Raw genomic sequence first — 8,310 nt, 5'->3', positions numbered from 1 at the left:
AAGAAGTTCTATTTGTTACTGTGAAGTTAATGCTTTATATATAAATAATTCAGTCTTTATGAATATTTTTTCTTTTTCAAGTCATGGTTCCTCTGGGTGTAGCCTTGGATGTTCTGGACTTGCTTTGTAAACTAGGCTGGCATTGAACTCACAAAGATCTGCCTGCCTCTAACTCCAGTGTATTCCAGAGGTATTGGATATCCCTGGAGCTGGTGTTACAGGTGGTTGTAAACTATCCTATGTGCATGTTAGGAACCAAACTTGGGTCCACTGTTAGAGCAATATGTGCTTTAACTGTGGAGCCATCTCTCCAGCTCCTTGCAATATTTCAAATATGCAAAATCATAGAAAAGGTTATAGGGAACTCTCACATACACACTTCTAGACTGAGCAAATTTTCACTTGTTATTTCTAAGTGTGTTGCCTTTTAGAGCTGTTTTGCCTTTGACTCATTGTATCTTTTTTTTGTTTGTTTTTTGTTTGTTTTTAGATATTTTCTTTATTTACATTTCAAATGTTATCCCCTTTCCTGGTTTCACCTCCGAAACTCCCTCCCCCTATTCCTTCCCTTCTCCTTCTGCTCACCAACCCAGAGTCACGTATGTTTTTCATAAAACATCAGTTTCCCCTGAGTTCAGGTCCTATCTTTTCCACACTGTGAGTTAAAGCTGGTTCCATAGAAAGAAAGATGGATTCATTGGACATAGTACCACTTGAGGACCCAGCAAAAAAATTCCTAGGCATATACCCAGAAGATCCTCCAACATGTAGTAGGGACACATGCTTTGCTATGTTCATATCAGCCTTATGTATAATAGGCAGAAGCTGGAAACAGTCCAGATGTTCCTCAAAAGAGGAATGGATACAGACAATGTGGTACTTTTACACAATGAATTTCCACTCAGCTATTAAAAACAATGAATTCATGAAATTCTTATCAAATGGATGGAACTAGAAAATATTATTGTGAGAGTGTTAACCCAATTAGAAGAGAACACACATGCTATCCACTCACTGAAAAGTTTATATTAGCCCAGAAACTTGGAATACCCAAGATACAATTCACAAACCACATGGAACTTAAGAAGGAAGACCAATGTGTAGATTCTTCAGTCCTTATATGGGAGAACAGAATACCCATGGAAGGAGTTATAGAGACAAATTATGTAGCAGAGACTGAAGGAATGACCATCCAGAGACTGCCCCACCTGGGGATCCATCTTATACACAATCACCAAACCCAGACACTATTTTGGATGAAATTTATTTTTATGATTTTATTTTTAAGAGTAGTAAATGTTAAAGAAGTTTAAGTTATGAGTTTTATTTTTTCATGTTTTTATTATATAATTGACTTTAGAGAATGCTGTTGGAATCACATTACTAAGATAAAAATCAAGACTCTTATATTTACACAGCTGTTATATGAATTCTCTCACAACTGCTTGCTACTTCAGTACAATTATCAGTAATATGCAAACAAAAATAATATCAACTTCATTTTAGTAATATGGACAACCACCTCCCAAGGTGGAAACAAACAGAATCTTAAAATATTTTGCATAGAAAATGCTGTTGTAAAACATTTTTCATATAAGAAATAAAATTATAAAAATAATTATGTTCCCAGTATACAAATCAGATGTGATATATTTGCTTTACAGAGTATGTTTATGTTCTTTATTTGGTATGTTTTCTTTGATAAGATTTAGTATTACTAACCTAAAATTTTAAAGGTTCTTGTCATGGTTTACTACTGGTGGCCTAGTGTTATTCCCTCATAAAACATGTAAATATAAAGGTGTTTGGTCAAGTTAAAGAAATAAGAATGTTAAAATATCTTCAATAGCTGTCAAATGTAATAATGCACACCTGTATCTCAACACTTCAATGGCAGCGATAACTATAATTGTGTGTAACTCAAAAGTAACATTCATGTCATGAAAGGCTAATCAGACAGGAGGGAGGAATGTGTGTGTGTGTGTGTGTGTGTGTGTGTGTGTGTGTGTGTGTGTGTGTGTGTGTGCATGTACGGGTATGTGTGTGTGTGAGAGAGAGAGACACACACACACAGACAGAGACAGAGATGCAGAGAGATACAATCATTCAGAGATAGAGACAGAGACAGACAGACATAAACATAGACAGAATAAATGAGTCAGAAATACCCCCAACTCTCAAGTTTTAGTAAATACCATTTAAAAAAAAAAGAATTCCTTAGCTTTCACATTATTTGAAATGATCTCTTTTTGTTCTTTGGTTTTTCATTTGTGTTTATGAATCCTTGTTTTCCTCAACTATATTCTGCCTATAAAGCTAAAACCCATTCCCAGAGCTTCAGAATACACATTTAATTTTGTAAAATGAAGAGACATTAAAACTAGATTTGCAAATAAACCAATTAAATTATTTAAATGTATTGCAATATTGTCTCTGCATTATGGAACTGAAATGAGGTAGAATCTAAGGCCAAGTTTACAACTTGGATTCTTCTCAGCACTGTTTCTAGAGCTCTGACTCACAATGTTTGGAGTGACATATAGAATATAAAGAAATGGAGTTGTTTCAATGATCCTTTCCTTTCCTAGCTCTTGCAGCTCTTGGGGTAGAAAAGCATAAATCACAGAGACACAGTGACTTCAGGCTATTAATGAAAAATCACTATGATTTAATTGATTCCTAATGTATATTTGGTGCCTAACATAAGAGGGATTAGTATTTTGTTACATGGGAGGTTTTATTATTATTGTTGTTTTTGTTGGTGGTTGGTTGGTTTTTGCTACTATTGTTTTTGTTTTGGTGTTTTTGTTTTGTTGTGTTTTGTTTTGTTTTGGTTTTGGTTTCTGTTTCTGTTTTCTTTCCCTTTTTCTTTTCTTCCTTTTCTTTTACTTTTTCTTTTTCTTTTTCTTGTTCTTTTTCTAGACAGGGTTTCTCTATATAGTCTTGATTATCCTAGAACTCACTCTATAGACCAGGATGTCCTTGATATCAGAGACCCCTTGCCACTACCTCCTGAGTGCTGGGGTGAAAGCTTATGCCAACACTAGTCCAGGGTTCACCAGTTTTTTTAATTTTAACTAGAGGATAAGGACAAACTGCATGGAACTGAATATCCAGACCGAGTCTTATAATTTTGGGCAGCAAGAATTGATCTCTGATTTTAGAGAGCTACATGGGGATATTTTAGCCTTCTATCCTGATATTCTAAGAATTATGGAGGTAGCTTTCTCTTAATTTAGCTGTCCAAATTGTGTCCTGACTTTTTTCAAGGCAATATTGTTATTAAGATCGACAACACATACCACACACACACACACACACACACACACACGCGCGCGCGCGGACCCAATATATATATATAATTTATATATATATATATATATACCCAATTTATATATGTAAATATAATATAAATATATATATATATTTGTCCTCTAGCCTGTAGGGTCCAACTCATGAGAAAGGATTCCCTATATTCTTTTCTTACTAAGCATGTTTCTGGCTTTGATCAACAGTATAGAGACATATAGAGGCTGTCAAGGCCATAAACAAATTACATACATGGAGTTTCTATTTTAAAAAGGATTAATTTTGTTTCTATTTTTTATTATTATTAGACATTGAATGATAAGCACATATCACGATGTATCTCTTCTGATGTACTTATTATCTATATTAAAAACAAACCACTCCTCCAACAGGGTAGCTTTATGCAACAAGACCGAGGTACAGCTTAACTAAATACAACTGCCTCCATTTATTTTTAAAAGCTTTTAAACTACCTGCAGTTATTTTGGGGAAAAATGTAGAGGTTAGCCCACTTTGAAGTTTCCTTGGGCAGTCTTCAGATCATCACTGGATATTAGCCAGAGAACCCAAGTCTTGTCCCATAGCCCATTCCTCTTCAAAGGATTTGAATAAAATTCTGATCATATTTAGAAATTTATATAGACGTAAAGATATAAGACATTTCAGGCTACAGGAAGCACCCAAATCGAGCAAAAATGGAAGTGAAATCCCTATTCAATAGTTCTGTTCTCTTTATTAGAAGTGAGTTAAATCAAGCTCACACTCAAGGGTTACACAAATAAATGGAAACTGAGAGACACTCTCATTCCAGATCTGTTACTACACTCACTGAGAAAGAAAACCCCTGTTCAGATGTTAAGTTGCAAGTCTTTTTGGCATTACATATAAAACTATTCTCCTGGTTTTTGTCAAGCAAGAGCAAAGGAACAGAGTGCATGCAGATTCTCGCTTGAAAGATGTTGCCTGTCATTCCCATTCAATTGGGATCTAAGATCTAAAATGAAATTGTATCATCATTTGCTTACTAGTCACATGTTTTTCCTTAATTATTTGACCAACATCGAACAGAAAAGTGCAGCAATGTGACATACAGCTGTTTTAATGCTGGTTTATTATTCCTAAGAGAGAACATATTTGCCCCTATTCATGAATTTAATGTTTGACTTTCTTCATCTTTCAAGGTAAAAGCTTCTAGAGAAGATAAAATCTCATTACTAACATGTAGAAGAAACATACTGTCTTCAATTTTACTGCTGTCCTTTTGACAACCCATGCATAATTTTTGGGTTCTTCATGTCAGCTACTAAAATTCTGAAACCCAGTACCTAGGTCACAATAGGAAAATTTAAATTTGCAAGAGGATCATCAGAGCTTTGCCTAATTTACCTACTTTCACTGTTGTTCCATGGTTTAAAAATATTTTACTGTGTTTTGAGAACTTCATATATTATATTTTGATACTTTGTATCCCTCTCCCCCAAGTCATCCCAGGAGCACCACCTTTTTAACCTATCTAAGTTTTTTTTTATCATTTTTGCTTAAACTTATCAAGTCCATATTGTGTTTTCATAAACTCTTGGGAGTAGCCAACTACTTTCAGACTGGATTTAAGTCCTGTTATATGACACTGCTCCGAAGAGGATGGCATGAACTAACATCTACTAACCCAAAATTGAAACTGGTTGCAGTTTAAAATTCCAAATTCCAATGTGGTAACCTAATGTGTTTTATTGTAGTTACTGATGGGAATACAGATGAAGGGTTAGTGATAGCAACATAAGTGACTCAGAGACAGCTACATCACTAAAAACTCACCCTAGCATTGGTCGCAGCAAATGAAAGCTATAAACTTGAAGTGCATTGCATAACCTGCAGTGAAGGCATCTTACAAATTGAAGGATTTACTTTCCAGGTGACTCAGTTAAGCTAAGTCTCTCCCAACTTGCTCAGATGTCTGGTACCCTTGTAATATCAAGAAGTAAATATTGATAGAAATATATATCTCAAAATATCACCATGGGAATACCTACTTTGGCATGGAGCAATAAATAAAATTGTAATTGATGAAACCACTTAGCGAATATTTGAATTTATTGTAATCAGTATATCAAGCATTGTTATTTATATTTATTAATATAAATAATATAAACTACAACAAATTCTAGATATAACAATTATATTATTAACAATTTGGAATGGGTGAGGCCAGTTTGCTCTCAGGCACTTATATTTTTTTAAAAGTTCTGGTTTGTTGACAGATGATTAAGAACAGTAAAGTGTATCATTTCCAATGTACTACTAATAATAAAGGACTAATAATTTAGTCCTTTAGGGGGACTAAATTATTCCTTCAGGGACTAAATGTACTATCAATCAGAGACTTAGAATCACTTCATGTTGTTTACTGTGATCTACACTATATTTTGCAACAATTCCTAAATTGAGTTCATTAAGTCCTGTATTGCTCTTTAGTTACTGAATTATCAGTGTATCAAATTGCTCATTCTTCATCTTTCCCAGAATCTATAACATCGTTCATCTGCTTTGGTGACAATTAGTTGCATTTACCATGCAGGTACTGGAGGCAGTTGATTGGATTTGGATACAGTCTGATGATGTTTCTTGCTAATGGACGAATCTGTTGCATCAGTCAAAGGAGAGGCCAGATATCCGATTTTTCTAACTCTCTTTTTCTTTTTCTAAAGTGGAGAGTTGAAAAAGAAGTTTCAGCAAAACTGCTGGTGTCACTGGTCCTCCAGATTTTAAATATTTTACTAAGTAACTTTGAAATTAACATATGCATAAATGAATATAAAGAAACATATCTTGCAGCTTCAGTCCTCATTACCAAGCAAATTGTCAAAGGAATGTGTTAAGCCTTCACATTATTTTCCTGCCTGTCCCCTTTGTTTTATCCTTATCGATGTATTCTCTGCTCATTTTCTCCCTGTGGACACATCACCAGAGGATGCAGCAACATGTTCAGGGAGGCAAAGATGCCAGAACCACGGCCCACTTCAAAGCCTTGAAAACTGTGATTGCCTTTCTCCTACTACACTCTATTATTATTCTGTCTTAGTACTTATTTGGAAAATTGAATTTTTGAAGAAAAATGTTTTCATTGTATTTTGTCAGGTTGTATATATAGCTTTTCCTCCATTCCATTCATATGTCTTGATTTGGGGAGACAGGAAGCTGAGACAGGCCTGTCTCTCTGTATTGTGGCATCTGAAATGTAGATTAAATTATCTAGAAACTTTGGATCTCTAAAACACTTTAGATTATATTGTATATTCTAGACTAAGATGAACTGAAACTAATGTCTTATTTATTGTTACACGTTAAATATCCTTTGATTTGACTGCACGAATTTGATTTTTGTTTGCAATTATCACTGACTAAAGCTATTATTAATTTAGCTAGTTGTGTACAAGGGTGTGCCTTAATATATGTACTAAAAATGACTTCATTGAAACCCACTACAACATAAATATATCAACATTTTACAAATTTTCTATCAACCATCAATCACAGAGATTTGACTTATGAATTTTACTATATGTGTTTTAATATCTGTATCAAACTGTGGTAAAAGCCTATAATTGAAATTATGTAATATAAAATATGTAAATAAAACTTTAGAGAAGAAATATGTAGATACCAAAATACTCCCTAGAGAGAATTGGTATCCCAGGAGTGCCAACATATGTGTAAGCACAAGTATAACCACCACTTCTGCTCAAATTTCTGGACCAAGAATGATCCACCAAGAGCCCTTAGGACACAGTAACCAAGGAACAGCTGGGGACAGGATCCTTCTGGTTTCTGTCTGCACCCAGGAGCTGACCCTGTGTCATAGCTCTCCATACCCAAATTCCTTCCAGAGACAACTGATCTCCCAGGAGTACTGACAAAAAGAATTTCAGAAGGGACAAGCTACAGTCTGAGACAGCAAGATCAGCTAACACCAAAAATATCCAGATGGCAAGAGGCAAAGGCAAAAAACATAAGCGACAGAAACCAAGGCCACATGCCATCATCAGAATCTAGTTTTCCCAACACGGTGAGCCCTGATTTCCTCAATACATGAGAAAAGCAAAACCCTGTTTCAAAATCACATTTCATAATGATGAGAGAGGACTTTAAGAAAGACATAAGTAACACCCTTAAAGAAATACACAAGAACACTGGTAAATATGTAGTAGCACTTAGAGAAGAATTACAGGAAACACGACCGAACAGGTGAAGGTATTGAAAAAGCCATCCAGGATCTAAAAATGGAAATAGAAGCAATAAGGATCACAAAGGAAGGCAACCATGGAGATAGAAAACCATGAAAGAGATAAATAGTCATAGACACAAGCATCATCAACAGAATATAAGAGATAGAAGAGAGAATCTCAGGGGCAGAAAATACCATAGAAAACATTGACACAACAATCAAAGAAAATGCAAAATGCAAAAAGATCTTAACCCCAAACATTCAAGAAATCCAGGACACAATGAGAAGACCAAAATTAAGGATAATGCGTATAAAAGAGGGCAAAGATTCCCAACTTAAAGAGCCAGTAAATATCTTCAGCAAAATTATAGAAGAAAACTTCCCAAACCTAAAGAAAGAGATGCCCATAAACATACAAGAAACCTACAAAACTCCAAAAAGACTGGACCAGAAAAGAAAATCTTCCTGTCACATAATATTCAAAATACCAAATGCAAAAAAAAAAAAAAAAAAAAGAAAGAAAAAAAAAAGAAAGAAAGAAAATTAAAAGCAGTAAGGGGAAAACGCCAAGTAACATATAAATGCAGATGGACCATCTAGAGACTGCCATATCCAGGGATCCATCCCATAATTAGCCTCCAAACGATGACACCATTGCATACACTAGCAAGCATTTGCTGAAAGGACGCTGATATAGCTGTCTCTTGTGAGACTAGGCCGGGGCCTAGCAAACACATAAGTGGAACCTCACAGTCAGTTATTGGATGGATCACAGGGCC

The 8,310-nt window shown here is 34.9% G+C and overlaps 1 pseudogene; it reads left to right on the top strand.

The window, feature by feature from the left end:
• Positions 1-5,924: 5,924 nt before the first annotated feature.
• LOC110295820 (taste receptor type 2 member 117-like) lies at positions 5,925-6,579 on the top strand (annotated as a pseudogene).
• Positions 6,580-8,310: the final 1,731 nt, after the last annotated feature.

This window comes from Mus caroli, unplaced genomic scaffold (assembly GCF_978045245.1).
Source record: "Mus caroli unplaced genomic scaffold, Mus_caroli_1 scaffold_7, whole genome shotgun sequence".
Lineage (NCBI taxonomy): Eukaryota > Metazoa > Chordata > Mammalia > Rodentia > Muridae > Mus > Mus caroli.
The sequence above is the reverse complement of the archived record's forward strand: the minus strand, read 5'-3'. Positions and strand labels throughout refer to the sequence as shown.